Raw genomic sequence first — 18450 nt, forward strand, 5'->3', positions numbered from 1 at the left:
GAGTGTGTGCGAGCAGGAGAGGGGCAGAGAGAGAGAATCTCAGGCGTGCCTCACACAGCGCGGAGCCCGACGTGGGGACCGTGAGATCACGACCTGAGCCGAAGTCCCGAGTGAGCCCCCCAGGCGCCCCTCCAGTCTCACTTCTATTGCAGTCAACCGATACTATTTTGTTTGAACTTTTAAGATACTAAGGTATCACGCCGTCAATCACAGAACATGGCTGAATTTCACTGGTATGACTACACTGCCCGCCTGGATACTTTCTCGCTGAGGCTCCCACACGCTCCCCTGGTCCCCTGGTCCAGACGGCGGCAGTTACCGTTAAGGCCAAAGACATTACTTAAGCTCACAAATGAACTGTTTTGTAAAAACCAGTTCTAGTGAAACTATCAGAATTTGGGGGCTATTTATAAATTTCTAGCTCAAAATGAAGGTATGCCCTACTACTCATGAGGTCGCTGCTTGTCTCTTCTGGCCTCCCGAGTGCGGACTCTTCCCGTCGGTGCCATCTTTCCTCTGAGACCACACGCTGAAAGAACACTTACATGTTAAAGGTGGAGACGGAATCCCAAAAGCTCACACAGCTGACATCGTAGTAGCCTGTGGAGAAACATGGGGAGGCCAGCAAAGCCTAAAGCCTTTCACGGCTCCCACAGCGGCCCCACGCCCAACATCAGCAAGGGTGCAGTCTCTCTGGCCCGGGGAACAGCTGGCTCACAAATACCACCGTGGACTTGGCTTGGTTGACAGCGTCTGAACCAACTGGCCACTGTATTCAGAAGTAAGAATTACCTGAAATTTACCCCAAAATTGGCAGAAAAAAAAAATTTCAAAGAGTAGCGGGCACTCCTTAAATGGAGTAACGATGCCCAATCCCTCTCTGTTCCAATTCCCCAAGATGGTTGACCCCTGAACAACATGGATCCACTTCTGTGTCCATTTTTTTCCGATCAATGCAGTCCAGCACTGTAAATGTGTTTTCTCTTTCTAAGGATTTTCTTAATCACACCTTCTGGAGCTTTATTGCAGAATACAACATACCATACACGTAATATACAAAACTCACGTTAACCATTTATTTTGTCGATAAGACTTCCAGGCAACAGTAGACTGTTGGTAGCTAAGTTTTTGGGGAGTCAAAAGTTGTATGTGGAATTCTGACCACACAGGGGGTTCAAGGGTCAAGTGCGTAAATCAGGAAAATCATTAGACATCTATTACATTCCGGTTCCAGGCCCGGGGGATACAGCAAAGGACAAAACCAGGTTTCTGCCCTCATCTGTGCTTACATTCTAATGAAAAAATCGCTGGGAAGTAACAAATTGGCAATTAAATGCCAGCACCTTGGAGAAAATCAAGCGGTTTCTAAGTGGCAGGGAGTGTTTCAGGTGACACAGGGGTGGGAAAGGGAGGCAGCAGTGGGTGTGCAGAGGACCAGCACAGAGTCCAGTGTGGCTGCGGCCGGGTAAGCAGGGAGGGGGCAGGAGGGAGACCGGAAGGGGTGCCAGAACATGTAACGGAGAGTGTCAAAGCCACTGCTGACACCTGGGCATGGACTCTCAGGGAGATGGAAAGCAGGACTGACGTGGTCTAAGTTACAACTTTAAAGGCCCACGCTAGCCGCTTGCTATGTGGAGGAAAGCTCACAGATAAATGCTTTTTAAAAAGCAGATCTAATGAAGCCAGTAATAAGTGGGGAACACGAGAGAAAGCACCAGTTAAGAGGCTACTGCAATGAACCAGTGGCCTGGGGCAGCACGGGTGGCAAGAAGTCACTGGTTTTGGGATCTTTTCTGAAGGTTCGCAGAGAGACAGGATCTGCAAGCGAACCGTGGGAAAGAGGGGACTCTAACAGGCCTCCAAATTGAAGCACAGAATTTACAGAGGTGGCAAAGACTACAGGCAGCTCAGGTTTTGGCAGGGGTCGGGGCGCAGGAGTTGAGTTTCGGTCATGTTCGAGATGCCCAGGAGAGACAGACGCCAGACGGGCCGCTGGACCTAAGGGCCCGGAGTACTGGTCCAGGCTGGCCGGTGCCCTAACGGGACAAGATGCAATCACCCGGGGGGTGAGTGCAGGTGAAAGAAGGCTAAGGACACAGGGAGCCGCCCTCAGACCAGGACCCAGCAGCAAAGGCAACTGAAAGGAGCAACTAGTCAGGGAGGAAAAGCAAAGAGCAAACAGGGACCAGCGCTTCAGGAAGCGCGTGACCGACTCGGGCACGGGCCGCAGACGCTCACAGGGCAAAGCTCTTTCAGGCATCAAAACTCAAGGGCAAGATGGGCCGCTGACGATCTGAGAACAGACGTGAAGTGCTGAAACATGGGCTCGTGGGGAAAGAGTTAGATGGCAGAGGGGAACATAGGGAATAATGAACAGAAAGAGTCCTAAGTCCTGTGTCATTTGTTTCAAATGAGAGAGAGCTGCATGTGACCGAAAGAACACATGTAAATTAAACTCAGGGGAGGGAGATGAAAGGAAGGTTAATTTGAGATCAGCATGCCTTCAGAGTTTATATGGCTCTTTTTTAACAACAAGTTTTTAAACAAACAGATTCCCGGGGCGCCTGGGTGGCTCAATCGGTTGAGCGTCCACTTTGGCTCAGGTCACGATCTCACGGTCCGTGAGTTCGAGCCCCGCGTCGGGCTCTGGGCTGATGGCTCAGAGCCTGGAGCCTGCTTCCGATTCTGTGTCTCCCTCTCTCTCTGCCCCTCCCCCATTCATGCTCTGTCTCTCTCTGCCCCAAAAATAAATAAACGTTGAAAAAAAAAAAATTTAAAGAGGAAACTTTTTAGGGGCACCTGGCTGGCTCAGCTGGTGGAATACATGACTTGACCTCAGGGTGGTGGTTCAAGGCCCACGGTGTGTGTAGAGATTACTCACAAATAAAAAATGTTTACAGTGCCTGCGTAGTCAGTTGGTGAAGTGTCTGACTCTTGGTTTCAGCTCAGGTCATGATCTCAGTTTCCTGAGTTTGAGCCCCGCATTGGGCTGTGTGCTGACAGCATGGAGCCTGCTTGGGAGTCTCTCTCTCTGCTCCACCCCCCTGCCCCCACTCACGTTGTCTCTGTCTCTCTCAAAAATAAATAAACATAAAAAAGAATTTACAAAGAAGTTTATAAAGAAAAAAAAAGAGGAAACTTCCTATGATAATACCACTAAGGTAAGAGGCACACCACACATTTCAAATCACCAACAGCATTCCCTACCTTTGGGGGAATGAGATGAACATAAAAAAATTTACCCTCCAAATGTTTACAGCAAATCTATTTATAATTGGAAAAAAAAAAAACCCAACCAAACAAAAAACCCAATACTTAAAAAATTTTCAAAGCGAAGCAGAGTTGTTTCACAGAAAATGTGCTTGGTTCACATCAAGTGCCTGCACGGTTCCAGCAGTGACAGAGCATCAACAAACGTCAATGTCCTTCTCTCCTTCCACTGTCCCTTTACGGGCACACAAGGGGTTATGGACTGTTGAGTGACTTCTGACTTAACTGCTCATGCTCAATTTGAAAACTCTGTTCCAATCCTTTCCTACTCGAATGTCTTAAACACAAACCAGAATTTTAAAAACTGTCAGTAAAATGAAAACAGTGACTCTGAATAAATCAAGAATTTTAATATAATTCCTGTGACACCACCAGGAATTTTCTAACCAGGTGAGCCTGGGTGACTCAGTCGGTTGAGCATCTGACTCTTGATTTGGGCTCAGGTCATGATCTCAGTTCGTGAGATCAGTCCCCAAGTCGGGGTCTGTGCTGGCAGCATGGAGCCTGCTTGGGATCCTCTGTCTCCCTCTCTCTCTGCCCCTCCCACACTCATTCATGGTCCGTCTCTCTCTCTCTCTCTGAAAATAAACATTAAAAAAAAAAAAAAAAAAAAGAGGGGCGCCTGGATGGCTCAGTCGGTTAAGCGTCCGACTTCGGCTCAGGTCACAATCTCGCGGTCCATGAGTTCGAGCCCCGCGTCGGGCTCTGTGCTGACTGCTCAGAGCCTGGAACCCGTTTCGGATTCTGTGTCTTCCTCTCTCTCTGACCCTCCCCCGTTCATGCTCTGTCTCTGTCTCAAAAATAAATAAACGTTTAAAAAAAAAATTAAAAAAAATTCTCTAACCAGACTACATGTTGAACTTGTCTCAGACAGTTTATCTTAGAGAAATTATCCAATGGCAAAGAAACAAGTCCCACGTGGTTGAGAAGGTAGCACACGTTTTTAAGGTTTATCTTTATTATTTACTTTGAAAGAGAGAGAGTGCTAGCAGGGGAGAGGGGCAGAAGAGAGAGGGAGAGAGAATCTTAATCTTAAGCAGGCTCCATGCTCAGCGTGGAGTCTGATGTGGGGCTCAATCCCACAATTGTGAGATCATGACCCAAGCTGAAATCAAGTCTGACGCTTAATCAACTGAGCCACCCAAGCACCCCTGCACACATTTTTAAAAAGCAGATTAAAAAAAAAAAAAAAAAGCCTGCCAGAGGACTTTTCAAAAACTTCACTGAGAAAAAACAGAGCAAACAATTTTCAAGTGATTCAGCTACAATATCCTAAGAAAACAATCCGAAACACCAAATAGCTAACAGAATTATCTCCGGAGAATGAGATCACAAGCAATTTTTTTGTTACGCGGTATATCTTTCACAAGGTTCAACTTCTCAAAATGAGCATGTATTACTTTTATAATAAAAATTTGAACACAGAGATATTAAAAGGAAAATAAGACAGACATCACAAAAATCCTTCTGCATCATTTTTATGTACGTCGTCAAAGCCAATTTCTAAAATCTTAATTATAGCAATTCAAACATCAGGGAAGTCTAACACGTCACTGAAATACTTCCACAAGTTTCTGACGCCTCTGCTTAGAGACCGTGATATTCCAGTACCACAGTCGCAGCCTCCCTGGAGCTTTATTGTTAAAATAAGCACAAGGAAGACAAACACAAAAGCATAAAAATGAAAGAAAGCACCGTCCAGAGAGAAAACAGCCCCACCCCCCCCAAAGAACAAAAGTGTCGTCCCCCCCCCTCCCCCCCCCCCCCCCCCCCCCCCGGGGCCAGCAGTGACTGCACAGGCTAGGGTCAGTGCAACCCACCAGTGAAGTAAAAATCCAATTTCCCTTCTGGGGCCTCACATGTCCAACCTCCGTGCAATAGCAGAAACACAAGTAGTATCTGGAAATTGTTAAGATCTACCAGTAACACAACTTGCCTTGCTGATCCCCAAAAGGTCCTGCATGGTGCGGCCCTGCCCCTCTCCCCGCGCTCCAGCCGGACCTCCAGACACAGCCCGGGGCCTCATCCCTCTAGCGTGCTAGGCGTGTACACGGGCTCTGTACCTGGGATGCGGTCAAGCTGCCCATCAATCCCCCCACCCCCAGTCCTCCGTCCCACAGGCTGCCTTCTTAGAAGCTTTCTCTTTCAACCGTCCTCGCTTCTTCGTGTAATTACTTGACGACACCTGGCTTTCCCACTGCAGCGGATGCCAGCTAAGGTGCACTCTGGGGTCACTGGCACCTAGCACAAGGCTCAACAAACCACAGGTCCGTGCCTATCACATCTCCCTTTTTAGGCCCAAACCTGACTGCTACATACAGGCCAACTGGTGATCAGTACTTTCTTTTGAATCTAAAGTTACAAAAGGACTCCACCATGATGTATCAAAGAATTGCAAATCTGTCTTTATCAAATTATGCCAAATCCATCTGTAATCAATAGATATCCAAGGTCCCACGGAATTCTAGAATAATAATTCATACTATCAGGCCAATAGAAGAAGCCCCCGCAAAGCTATCAGAATCACGTGTGATCAATATCCCACGTTACAACACGCTAAGCCTAGAATACATTCTGACAAGACAGTTAAGCACTCGAGAAAACTATCGTGAATTTATGATCAGACTTGTAACCTTACAACTTGCTCTTCTAAATACTGTCAGAAAGAAGTGTCATTTGCGAAGTCAGACGAGTAAGTATCATTTCTTCTTTTTCCCCAGGTTTTGTAGAGTCAAAGCGATCAAGCGTTTTGCTTCAGCCAACTTAACAGCATCCCCAGGCAGCCTCAGGTGGTAAAGGCCCTTCTGATGCAGCAAGAGATGGCACCAGACTGGGAGCAATTTCCCACAATGCATCGTAATGCTCCACCCACCCCCTTTCAGGATAAAATGATGGCCAGAGACAGGATCATGAATCATGCTGAAATGGTAGTGCTAACTGCTACAAAGGAGACTATAGCAGGCTGGAAAACGGCCCCCAAAGATATCGGGTCCTAATCTGGAGCCTGTGAATGTTTATAAAGCAAAGGTTCTTTGGAGAGGCGGTTAAGTTATGGGTTCTGAAACGAAACAAGTTATCTGAGTGGGCTCTCGATGCTATCACAAGCGACCCTACAAGAGGGCAGCAGAGGGAGATTTGACAGGAGAGGCAAAGACGCACAAGCTAGGGGAGGCAAGGAACAGGCTTCTGTCCCACAGCCTCCAGGGGGAGCCATACCACGCCTTGATTTTGGCCCTGTGAAACAGCGGGCGAACTTCTGGCCTCCCCAGCGGAGAATACACTGCTGCTGTCTTAACACACCAGATTTGTGGCAGTTTGTTACAGCAGCCACAAGAAACTAATACAGAGACCGTGACAAAGTAAACCAAAGGAAAAATGCTTTACAGTTACCAGACCCCCAAAACACATAAAATTGCAACGTATCACAGGAAAAACTTATAAACACCTTTAAAAAGTTGTTTTAAATATACTTTTAAAAACGGTTATTATGGGGCACCTGGGTGACTCAGTCGGTTAGGCGTCCAACTTCGGCTCAGGTCATGATCTCGCGGTCCGTGGGTTTGAGCCCCGCGTCGGGCTCTGTGCTGACAGCTCAGAAGCTGGAGCCTGTTTCGTGTTCTGTGTCTCCCTCTCTCTCTGACCCTCCCCCATTCATGCTCTGTCTCTCTCTGTCTCAAAAATAAATAAACGTTAAAAAAAATGTGTTTAAATAAAAAAATAAAAACGGTTATTTCCCCCTTCAACTGCCATTATAAATCATGGCTACAGAGAGAGAGATACAGATTTTGAAGATAAAGCTAACATCTCAATCACACATTTTGCTGAGGCACTGTGCTTTAACCCCAGATAACCAAGACCTCCCGTAGAAGTGTTACGATTGCACATCTGTTTATATTCGTGTAAACATTTTACAATAAAAACGAAAGTTAAAACCCAGAGAGGAGATTTTTCATTTAGCAGAACATCTGAAACAGCAAAACATGCACTCCTGGTAAGTCCACGAGCAGACATCACAACACTCAAACCCACTTATTCGGCCACTGATCTGCGACTGAGTGTGTAATCAACCCGTCTCTAATGGTTGTAGTATGAAATGTACTGATTCATCAGTCTTTATTTATCCACATCCGATATGTATCACAACAAAGGATTCGTGTCTCCAATTGTCTCAGTAGCATTTCCAAAATAAAGGTGTTAGCTGATGCGGTTGTCGGGAGAAATTCCACAGAAACAAAACAAAACAACCTGCTTCCCCATCTCTCCACATCTGACCCATCTGCTTACCTAGTAGAGCCTATAAATAAAATCAAGGATGCTTCCTTTGTTACTCTTCCCTGGGACCCAAACAGCATTTTACTTTTCTATAAACAGATGCCACCTAGTGTCAAAAGTCCGTAAGTACAGCCAATAATTCCTCAGAAGATAGGAGGTAAGTAGAACAAAGAACAATCCACCCATTCTCACAGGGCAAAGACAAGGGTGACGAAAAACTTCCAAAAGGTGACTCTTGGGCCAGGTCTTAAAGGCCAAGACTAAGTCTGCAAGGGGCAGAGCACAGACGGTGCAGGATGTGGCTCTCGACGGATGGGGGTCAACGCACCTACGTTCCGCTCCGGCCCTATTCATTACCCTCCAGCAGTACAGCCACGGACAGGTCATTCAACCTCACAAGTGCCTCATGAGTACAACGAAAATAGGGCCTACCTCCCTGGTTCGGCACAGGATTTAACAAGCAGAAATTGCTAATAAAATAAAGATCTCCAACTGTCCCCTCTTTTCAGGCAACAAACACGGAAACAGAGGGTCAGACAGGTTGCTGCATTGTTCACAAAACTTAAAACAATCAAGCAAATGGGGCACCTGGGTGGCTCAGTCGGTTAAACATCTGACTCTTGGTTTCGGCCCAGGTCATGATCTCACGGTTTGGGAGTTTGAGCCCCACGCTGGGCTCCGTGCTAACAGCACTGGGCCTGCTTGGTATTCTCTCTCTCAACTAAATAAACTTAAAAAAAAAAAAAAATCAAGCAGAAATTTGCCCTCCATCCCTTATCTCAGAGTTATGACTCTCTCAAGAAAAATATCGTATCACCATACCCACTAAAAGAAATACAAATTTTCAAGAGAATAAAAAAATACCAGATTTATGCTACAGAACAGAGACCAGCCTTGCTTGTCGTACTGCTCCGGAAGAGAAGGAATGTGACTCTGGCAACAATGTATGATTACAAATCATACCAAACTACACCTTCACACGTCAACAACCAGAGGGACTACAGATTTTGTTACAGTGGAATCCCCCTTGTGTGTTTCTGGTGAAACATTTTTTCCTTACTGCAACTCCACTTTCTTTTTCAAGATTTTAAGTAATCTCTACCCCAACGTGGCGCTTGAACTCACAACCCCGAAATGAAGAAGTCAAGTGCTCCTCCGACTCAGCCAGCCAGGCACCCCACTGTAACTCCACTTTAAAAAAAAAAAAAATACTCCCTTCACTCATTACCATTTAATTCTCACATCCTGTGAAATAGGAACTTCTTTTTTGGGGGGGTTATACAGAGGAAAGGTTGCAGAATTTGTCCAACTGTACTCCGTAAAGTATCCTAGTGGTAAAATGCACGTGACTGGAGGCAGAGAGGAAATTAAATCAACAAGACCAGTGGACAGCAGAGAAAAAGCTCTGGTGTTTCACATGGAAGGTTGGCAAGACTTGGTAACAAATCAGACACCGGTGGTGAGGACCAGAAAGGAATTTAAGACAGCTCAGAAGTCTCTAGCTGGGGAGACTGCAAGACTGCCATTAACTGAATTAGGGACTAAGGACGGAACAGGTTTATAGGAAAGATGAGAAAGCTTAAATGGGCTAAATTTGAGAAGGGGGTCACAACCCAAGTGAAGTGCTCATAAGACATCATAATTCAGGAGAAAAGTGGGGGCTGTTAAGATGGTAACGTTAACAAAAGGACTTTACAGGTTCCCAAGCATTTCAACATTCTCTCAATTCAAAGAATCACAGAACTTCAGAGCTTTTTGCCTTGGACTGAAAGAAACAGGCTCAGGAGATAAATTCCCTGCCCAAAATAATTCACTTCTGACAAGATAATATGCTACCAACACATGAAGCCAAAGGAAAAAAAACCTGGAGTTTTATCATGGGCAGTTAAATGGAAGGAAAGGAAGAGGGAAGAGAGAAGAAATACAACGGGCAAGAGGCACACACTGGGAGAGAAACGGGGGTCTTGCAAAGCAGCACCCGCTTAGTTTGGGGATAAGTGCAGTTAGGGGCCTGGCACATCGTCCAACACACAGCTAAGTAAACGTCTGCTCAAGACACGAGCGAAGAAAAGAACGCGGCAGGGGTGGCCTGGCAGTCCCTGCCACGACAGAGAGCCCTCTCAGCTCTCTTTTCCAGGCACCACTTTCACAAGATTGCTCTTACCAGCATCGGAGAACCGTGCTGGCACCTGTATGCCCATGTCACTTACGCCCGCCACAGCCCCTTTCCACGTGCTTGTTAACACTGAATAGAAACGTTACTTCTGCAACGTGCACTCTCCATACAGTTAAAGTATCAAACATGCACAATGACACACACAACACCCCCGCTACAATCCCCATTTCACAAATGAGAGCAGGCCCTAGAGAATCAGAAACAAGTTAAGCCAAGGCCGGGTTACGAGCCCGTACACTCTCGACACTATGAAGGAAGCGGTACAATCCTGATGCAGACAAAATCTTAAACATACTCGGCCCCGTATCTGAAGAGTAAGAACCTAGAACAAAAGAGGCACGGTTCCTAATTTCATGGAGCTCAGAGGATAGTGTGGAAAGAGAAACAACCCAGTAAGTATGAAACCACAAATTCCAGGAAGAGCCTTAAAGGGAACAAATAGGATGTTGGGAAAGAGAATAATGTGGGAACAGACTTGACATTGGATAATCAGGGAAAATAAAGAGCACATATATAGAAAAAAAGTCACCTTTTTTGGGGGGGGGGGTGTCAAAAACACTCCTGGTACCTATTTACATGTAAGCACCAAATATTTTCTGAGGCAACTGGCTCTGTCTAAATCCTCTTGGACCCTGAGTGAGGTTTGTTTTTCTCTTTTGAAGGGCAGAGAGCTCTCCACATGGCCTCTCTAGCCCCAGACTCCACTGGTTCACTAGCTGAAGGATCAGGCCCCCCTTTACTCCTCAGTGGGGAGAACTTCATCTTCCTAAGAGTAGGTTGGTTTTCTTGCTAAAAATACATATCGCTCCGCGTCATGCAATATCATAAGCATTTCCTTGAAAACACAAATACTCCTCAGAGATCATTACGCTGTATCAGTCACTGCACCTTGTTCTACAAATCAGACAGACAAAACGAATCATTCTGCAGAGGTAGAATCCACCATTTATCAAGAACCTACTGGGAGCCATCAGGCGGGCACTGTTCGTGGTGCTGGAATACTGGTTGTGTCCGTGGAACGCTAGAGGGCGCATGTGAGCTTCGGCTTTTAGAACATCGGGCATGGTTAACAGGGTGGGAGACCATGCAAATCCAAAGGGAAGCCCGTGAAAATTGGGTATCTGAAGAAGAGGGCAGAAAGGTGCAGTAGCGGAAAGAGGGATGACCCTTCCCTGAAGGGGCCTTCTGCCTGCGAGGCAATCCCAATGCCATCAAGGAAATTCTGCTGGGCAGGAGTTCTGATAAAGATGCTCAAGTTAAAACACAGGTGCCTGTTTCACCCTAACACATGACAGGGTTCACCGGCATGGCAATCCTTTGAGGCAGGGGAGACGGATACTGACACTACAAATGAGATGGCTGAAGCTCAGAGACAAAGTTGCTTTCCTGAAGTCAAATTGCTATTTGATGGTAAGGCTGGCTCTAAAACCCTAGTGTTTGAACTGACGTCTGGGGTTTACTCCAATACTTGAGCCACATGTGCATCACCCATAAATAAAGAGGCTTATCACTAGGGAATGCTCCCTTACGTCTGTTTGCTTTTTCTTCTGTGTACTATTGTAACAGAAATCAAAGACATCTTGTAGAGATGCGACTTACAAATAGGAGCCGTGCAGAAGTAGAAGCCATCAAGCTTTTGGAGCCACTGATAAGCTCTAGTCTCTCAATTCTAAAACCCAACTGACTGTAAGCTACAGATCAATTCAATAACATTTCAAAAAAAAAAAAGGAAAAACTACATAGGATATATAGATGAACTATGTCTTACCAATTAGAGATATAAGAAAAAAAATTTTTTTTAAGTAGACTTCATGCCCAGCATGGGTTCCGCCCTGAGATCAAGACCCGAGCTGAGGTCAAGAGTCGGACACTCAACCGACTGAGCCACCCAGGTGCTTGGGAGATGTCAAAATATTAAAATAGCTCTTAGAAGTTAAGAAAATAGGATAGCAATTAAATGTAAAAGATAAAATGTAATTTAGAATTGTAAGGGATCTCGAGATTAAAGTTCAGTTGACAAAGCTGAGGCTTGGCCCAATGTCTTATATAAGTAATGACAGAGCAGACTGAAACATAGGTACTGGTTCTTACTCCAATGGTCCTTCATCCAGCTCCAGAATTATATGTAATGTAGTCATAATTGCACACAACGCTAGAAGACTGTGTAGTGTCTGAGTCTGTCTCTCACACACATCCGACAGCCCAAAATCTGGCTGGCACCGGCGGGAGCCAGAGGCAGTAAGTGGTCAAACTGGTTCTAGGAACCCTTTAGCATGACGGATGCAAAACTGTGAAGCAAACCATAATTTAGAGCAAAACATAATTGAGAGCATCAATGACTACAGAAATTAGTGACTTTTTTTCTTCCTCTTGTGAGAATGTTTTAGAATGCAAATGGTTCCTGGTTCCATCACCAACTATATATATAAAAATAATATATCCACTCTAACTCACTGCCTCCAAGCAATATGGGTGTCAAAAGTTGTTGTTGTTGTTGTTTTTTAATTTTTTTTTCAACATTTTTATTTATTTTTGGGACAGAGAGAGACAGAGCATGAACGGGGGAGGGGCAGAGAGAGAGGGAGACACAGAATCGGAAACAGCCTCCAGGCTCCGAGCCATCAGCCCAGAGCCCGACACGGGGCTCGAACTCACGGACCGTGAGATCGTGACCTGGCTGAAGTCGGACGCTCAACCGACTGCGCCACCCAGGCGCCCCTCAAAAGTTGTTTTAAGCTAACGCTAGACATTAATGCAGCTTTACAAAAATAAGGTTATGAGTCTTTTCTGTATGGATGGATTCTCCCCATGGCGTTCCTTTAAAACAGTAAAAATCAGGGCACCTGGGTGGCTCAGTCAGTTAAATGTCTGACTCTTGGTTTTGGCTCATGTCATGATCTCACAGTTTGTGAGTCGAGCCTCCACTGGGCTCTGTGCTGTCAGCACAGAGCCTGCTCGGGATTCTCTTTGTCTGTCTGTCTCTCTGCCCCTCCCCCACTCATGTATGCACATGCAGTCTCTCTCAAAATAAACTTAAAAAAAATGAAAATACAGTAAAACCTTGGTTTGCAAGCATAATTCGTTCAGGAAACACGCTTGCAGTCCAAAGCACTTGTGTATCAAAGCGAACTTCAAGAGCCACTGGCTCATTTGGGATCATGTGACATCTGGCATCACATACCCACTCATACTGCAAGACACTGCTCATTTATCAAGTTGAAATTTATTCGAAATGTTTGCTTGTCTTGCAGAACACTTCCAGAACAAGTTACTTGCAATCCAAGGTTTTACTAAAATCCTGTCATGCAGTTAAATGAAGGTATATGTTACCAAAATGTGGGAATATGTCTGTTGATCAAAACAGATTTGTAAGTGATAAGTACTTTCTTCCATTTGACTCGGAAAAGAGAAACTCAGATCACATTAATAAATACAGGGTTAGATATTGGTCAGGAATGACCTTTCCTCTCAGCCAAGACTTCTATACTCTAGGAAATACCAAATTAGGGGGAAGAAAAGGGATTGCAATAATAACTAAAGTCAAAACAGATCTGTAGAATCTGGGGGGCAGGGGGGGGGAGGGACGATGTAGAGTTGGTAGGAAGATTTGAAAGAAAGGTGTTAAACTTTCCCTCATTAAAAATCCTTTAGGGGCACCTGGGTGGCTCAGTTGGTTAAGCGTTCAACTCTTGATTTGGGCTCAGGTAGTGACCTCATGGTTTGTGGGACCAAGCCCCGTGTCAGGCTCTTCACTAACAGTGCAGAGCCTGCTTGGAATTCTCTTTCTCGCCCTCTCTGCCCCTCCCCCACTCTCACACACATGCACCCCCACTCACTCCGAAAACAAATACACATAAAAACAAAAATCCCGGGCACCTGGGCGGCTCAGTTGGTTAAGCATCCGACTTTGGCTAAAGTCATGATCTCACTGTTCATGGGTTTGAGACCCATGTCAGGCTCTGTGCTGATAGCTCGGAACCTGGAGCCTACTTGGGTGGGTGGGTGTGTGTGTGTGTGTGTGTGTGTGTCTGCCCCTCCCCAGCGCCACACGCACACTTTCTCTCTCAAAAATAAATAAAACGTTAAAAAAAAGTTTTTTTTGAATCCTTTAGACAGAGGCACCTGGCTGGCTCAGTCAGTAGAGCTTCCCACTCTTGATCTGGGGGCCATAAGTTTAAGGTCCACATCGGGTGTAGAGATCACTTAAATAAATTTAAAAGTCTTTTTTGTTGTCGTTTTATTTATTTTTGAGAGAGAGAGAGAGAGAGAGAGAGAGAGAGAGAGACAGGCAGGGTACAAATGGAAGAGGGGCTGAGAGAGAGGGAGACACAGAATCTGAAGCAGGCTCCAGGCTCTGAGCCATCAGCACAGAGCCCAATGCGGGGCTTGAACCCACAAAACGTGAGATCATGACCTGAGCCGAAGTCAGATGCTTAACTGATTGAGCCACCCAGGCGCCTCCACTTAAATTAAAAAAAAAAAAAAAAAATCTTTTTTAAGGAAAACCCTTTAGACAATGCCCTAGGGTACTCACTCCCTACTGTTTGCTAGGACCCCTTCCTTGTACAGCTCGTTCAATGGAACTCAGGCATCAATTAAAACTTCAAGGCTTAAGTCCCATTTCAAACTTAAGAGCTCCAAATATAAAGTTGTTTTATGAGTTCAAAGTTGGCAGTCTACCCAAGAAATTACTCTTCAAATCACTGTGTTCTAATGCTTAGAACACCCTAATGATTACAATTTAAAGTGCATTAGCTAGTTTTAATTTTATCTTGTAATAATGTGGGCTTGTGCTTCTTACAGCAATTAAAACCATTTCCTACATCAAGACAGGCCAGTAAAATAAGCTTTTTCCCCCCAAAATAAAAACTAAGAATCAGACTGAAAAATTAAGTTACATCCTATAAAGAAAATGTCTTTCTATTGCATACAGCTGTATCTGAGATAAAACTACCCCAAGCTCTCTCCCTGTTTATTCAGTGTATCTATGTGACCGACACTGTGCCAGAGTGGAGCAGAGACACACGGTCCGCTGCGTGGAAAACTCAAAAATTACCGTGTCCTAGGGCTAACACAGAACACGGTCCTGTAAATTTTGCTCCATGGAGAAGGATTTTGGTGAGCGGAGAGGAAATAAAGCTCACGTATGGTAGGCAAGAATGTAAAATAACGTAATCCACATGGTTTATCCAAAAGAATTTGCTCATAAGCCACAGGAAGGCCACTCCTGCGGACAGGGGAGCTGTTCACAGGCTACACAGGTCTTTGCAACACAAACGGGCCACATGCTCGCTCACCTTATCTTACGTAGAGAAAAATCAGATTCAACCCCAGATTTGTATGACCCAAGGGGAAAATGACACGCCAGCACCCCCCACCCACAAAACACTATGCTTGGACACGCCAACAACCTGTGACCACTTCTTCACGTCGTGCTCTGCCCTACCCCCCCAACCCTCCTCCACCTCCCCCCAGGATACCCACTGGTATCCGGTTCAAGTACGCAAAGCAGTTCAGTGGGTCTGAGAAGACAGGTGAACATACCGGTAAGAGAGAACTTAGAAGTGAGTTTTGAAAGAATCTGGTTTCGAAGTTCACGGGTACAAAATTGAGTCCTCCACTCATCTTCTCTTGAAGACTAAGTATCCACAATACTCCTTTTGCTCTCAAACTAAGTTGCTTTGTTAAGGACAATGTTTTCAAGCAACATCAGAACTGACATCTTTCAAAAACTAAATACAAGCTACCAACCTCAGTAACTTGGAGACTAATAAATTCACTTTCATCAAATGCCTCCCCCAGGCAGAGGAAATAAATAATAACCCCACAAGTTCACAAGAAAGCTGAAGGGACAGGCAAGTAACCAAATACAATACCAAGTAACAACTGCTCAGGGAGCTCAGAGGAAGTGTGCGGCCTCCGGAGCCGGCCGTCCCTGGTCCCTGCACCGTCCAGGGACGTAAGCAGGTCCCTCCAGCAGGTAACACTCTCACGGGGCCTTTCTGAAGGATGGGGGGCCGGGGGGAGGGGGCTAGGAAGGCCGGGCAGGATGTGACCAAAAGACGCCAGGCATGGGAAGCTCGTGGCGCTGGGGCCTCGGAAAGGGAGAGCAGAATGTAGAATGTTTAGAGATTAAAAATTGGAAAACGGGCCTGAGTTCCCCCACATGCTGGGATTAAAGCGTTTGTGGACTTTACTCTTGGAATCCACGGCGTCCCGACAGCGACGGGGACACACCTACGCTGCAAGTGGCTGAACGTTCCGCTACAAGATAAACGTGTACCTACAGCAAGTAAGTAACTCTTCAGCTACGTTTTCCAACACGTACGAGTTGCCGGCGGTTATTTCCCGCAAAGATGTTCCCCCCACTCTGGGCCCTTTTCAAAGTATTTATGCTTTCACTAGGAATCCTCAAAAGTTACAGGCGTGTCCTCCATAGCAAAGACTTCAGGGAAAAAGTCTCGGCTGGCAACTGCTTCCACCGATGATCCCGCGCAGCCGTCTTCGGACCTGGAAGCCCACGTTCAACCGTACTTTCGCACAGCTGAAAGCAGCTCAAGTCCAAAAAAGTCCCGACGAAGCATCCCAGTCACGACCGACCGACCCATCTGCCGCTACTCTACACAAGACCTCGCCGCGGGACTCCGTGTCACCTGGCGACTTCCTAAACACCACCTTCAAAGAACACGTGTCCACCTCCCTAGCAAATCCTAGCTTCCCCCCTCGACGGGTCGGAAGTGACAGCTCCAGAGCGGGGTCAGAGGAGCCCAAAGAGAGAGCGAGCCAGAATATTCCTCCGGGTCCAACGTGCTTCCACACCATTCCCGCAAGCTGGGTCCCGCTGTCACCTTGAAAACACGTTCCCCCCCCCCCTCCCCGCCCCTCGCAGGCGGGAGCGACGCCGATACCCATCACCTGTGGGTTTGCAGAAGGACAACCGACACTCTGCGAGGACGGCCGGGGCCCGAGGGGGCCCGAGGCCGGCGCCGCCGTCGGCGGAGGAACGGGGAGGGGTGGGGGACGCGCCCCGGAGGAGCCCTGAATCGAGGCTCGAGCCCAAACAAAAACAACCCGAAGTGGAGCGCGGCAGAGGTAGCAGATTGGGCGAGCCCGATCACGGCTGCCCATTGGAGAAGAGGGAAAACAGAGTCCCCCAATCGCGAGCGGCGGGGCTGCTCCCCTCGTGCGGCCGCGGGCCGCCCCGGCGCTGCCCGGCCCCGCGCTGCCCGGCGGCCGCTACCGCTCCCTTCCGGCGGCGGCGCCCACTGCAGGGCCCGCGCCCCCGCCCGCCGCCGCCGCCGCCGCCGCCGGCCGGCCGCCCAGCTGCCTCCGCTGCCGCCGCCGCGCCCCTCCCCCGGCCGCCCCCCCCCGCCCCGCGCCCCGGCCCCCGGCCCCCGCCCGGCCCGGCGCCCCCGCTCCCGCCGGCCCGCCCCCAGCCCGCCGCCGTCGCCGCCGCCCGGCGCCCCCGCACGCCCGCGCCGCGCCTGCCCCCCCGCTCACCGCCGGCCGCTGCCCGCTCCTCCTCGGGGCGCGTCGCGGCCCCGCGGCCCGGCCGCCGCGCTGGGGGGGATCCGCGCTGCCGGGCGGCACTTTCCCGGCCCCCCAGAAAATTAATCACCAAAATATAATTCCCGAGAAAAATGGAGAGTAAAATCCAAGATGGCGGCGCCTGCCGCCGCAGCACCGTCCGCTCCATCCGCTGCCGGGAAATAAGTCCCAGCCGCGGCCGGAGCCCCCCGCCCCCACCGCGCCGCGCCCCCGCGTCCCCCGCGCCCGGCCTCACCTCGCCTCTGGCGCGGCCGCGGCGCCCCAGAGGCCGCCTCCGCCGGGGGTCCGCGTCCCGGGTCCTGGCGCCGCGCGCGCCGCCGCCGGTGTCCGGGCGCCTTCACCTCATAGCCCCGGAGCCTCGCCTCTCGCGCCGCAGACGCGTCGCCGCCCCCGGTGAGCCGTCCGGACGCCGCCCGGGAACGGTGGAAGGACACGAAAAGGAGTGCCCTCGGCCTGGCGGAGGGACACCACGCCGGCTCGCGCCACCCCTGCCGCCTCTGTTGCTTTTACGGGCCTCGCGGGGGGGGTGGGGGAGGCGGAGAAACACGGGCAGGAAACGAGTTCCTCGCTGGGTGCTCCCGGCGGCGGAGGGACAAAAAGCGAATTTTGAGGGAGCCCAGCTGAGTCGTCCCCTCGCTTCGCCCGCGGCGGAGGGATCCGCGCTGAGGGTCGGCAGGGATCCCTCCGCCCCTCGCTGCCCTTTAAATCGCGGCTGGAGGCGGCGTCGCCGCGCGCCCCTCGGGCGCCACCCCGGCTCCGGGCCGCGTCGCGCGCCCTCGTCCCCTGCGAGGCCTGTGCGCCCGTTCCCCCGTGCGGGCCCTCGGCGCCGCTGCACCCGCCGGGGAACAGCTCCTGAGCCCGGACGGGGGGGCAGCGCCGAGGGACGGGCGGACGGACGGACGGACGGGTGGGCGGGCTCGCTCGCTCCTCGCCCACCGGGGTGCCGGTGGCGCCGAGGGGAGGTGGCCCCACGCAAGGCGAGCTTCTTTGTTGTGAGAGTGGGTGTCGTTGGAGGCGCATACACCCTTAATGACCACATAGGGAGCCTGAGCATCCCCACGCGTAGTGTGGGAGGGAGCGTGCACTCACCAGGCCGCTGGCTTCCCGGCGTCAGCAGGCCGGCCGTGTCTTGAGCACCTACTGTGTGCCTGCCCGGCTCGCCGTGAAACCGGGCCGCCGCCGCT

The 18450-nt window shown here is 49.2% G+C and overlaps 1 protein-coding gene across 6 annotated transcripts in view; it reads right to left on the reverse strand.

The window, feature by feature from the left end:
- Window positions 1-18069, reverse strand: part of KMT5B (lysine methyltransferase 5B) — a 57966-nt gene extending 39897 nt beyond the window's left edge. For 3 of the 6 annotated variants that reach the window (XM_043581873.1, XM_043581871.1, XM_043581876.1), the window contains exon 1: window positions 17219-17431. The gene's annotated coding sequence lies outside the window, so the exon portion shown is untranslated. Of the gene's footprint in view, window positions 1-17218; window positions 17432-17501 lie in introns of those variants that run through there. The other 3 variants (XM_043581869.1, XM_043581872.1, XM_043581875.1) reach the window with 3 other exon arrangements.
- Window positions 18070-18450: the final 381 nt, after the last annotated feature.

This window comes from Prionailurus bengalensis, chromosome D1 (assembly GCF_016509475.1).
Source record: "Prionailurus bengalensis isolate Pbe53 chromosome D1, Fcat_Pben_1.1_paternal_pri, whole genome shotgun sequence".
NCBI classification, from domain to species: Eukaryota; Metazoa; Chordata; class Mammalia; order Carnivora; family Felidae; genus Prionailurus; species Prionailurus bengalensis.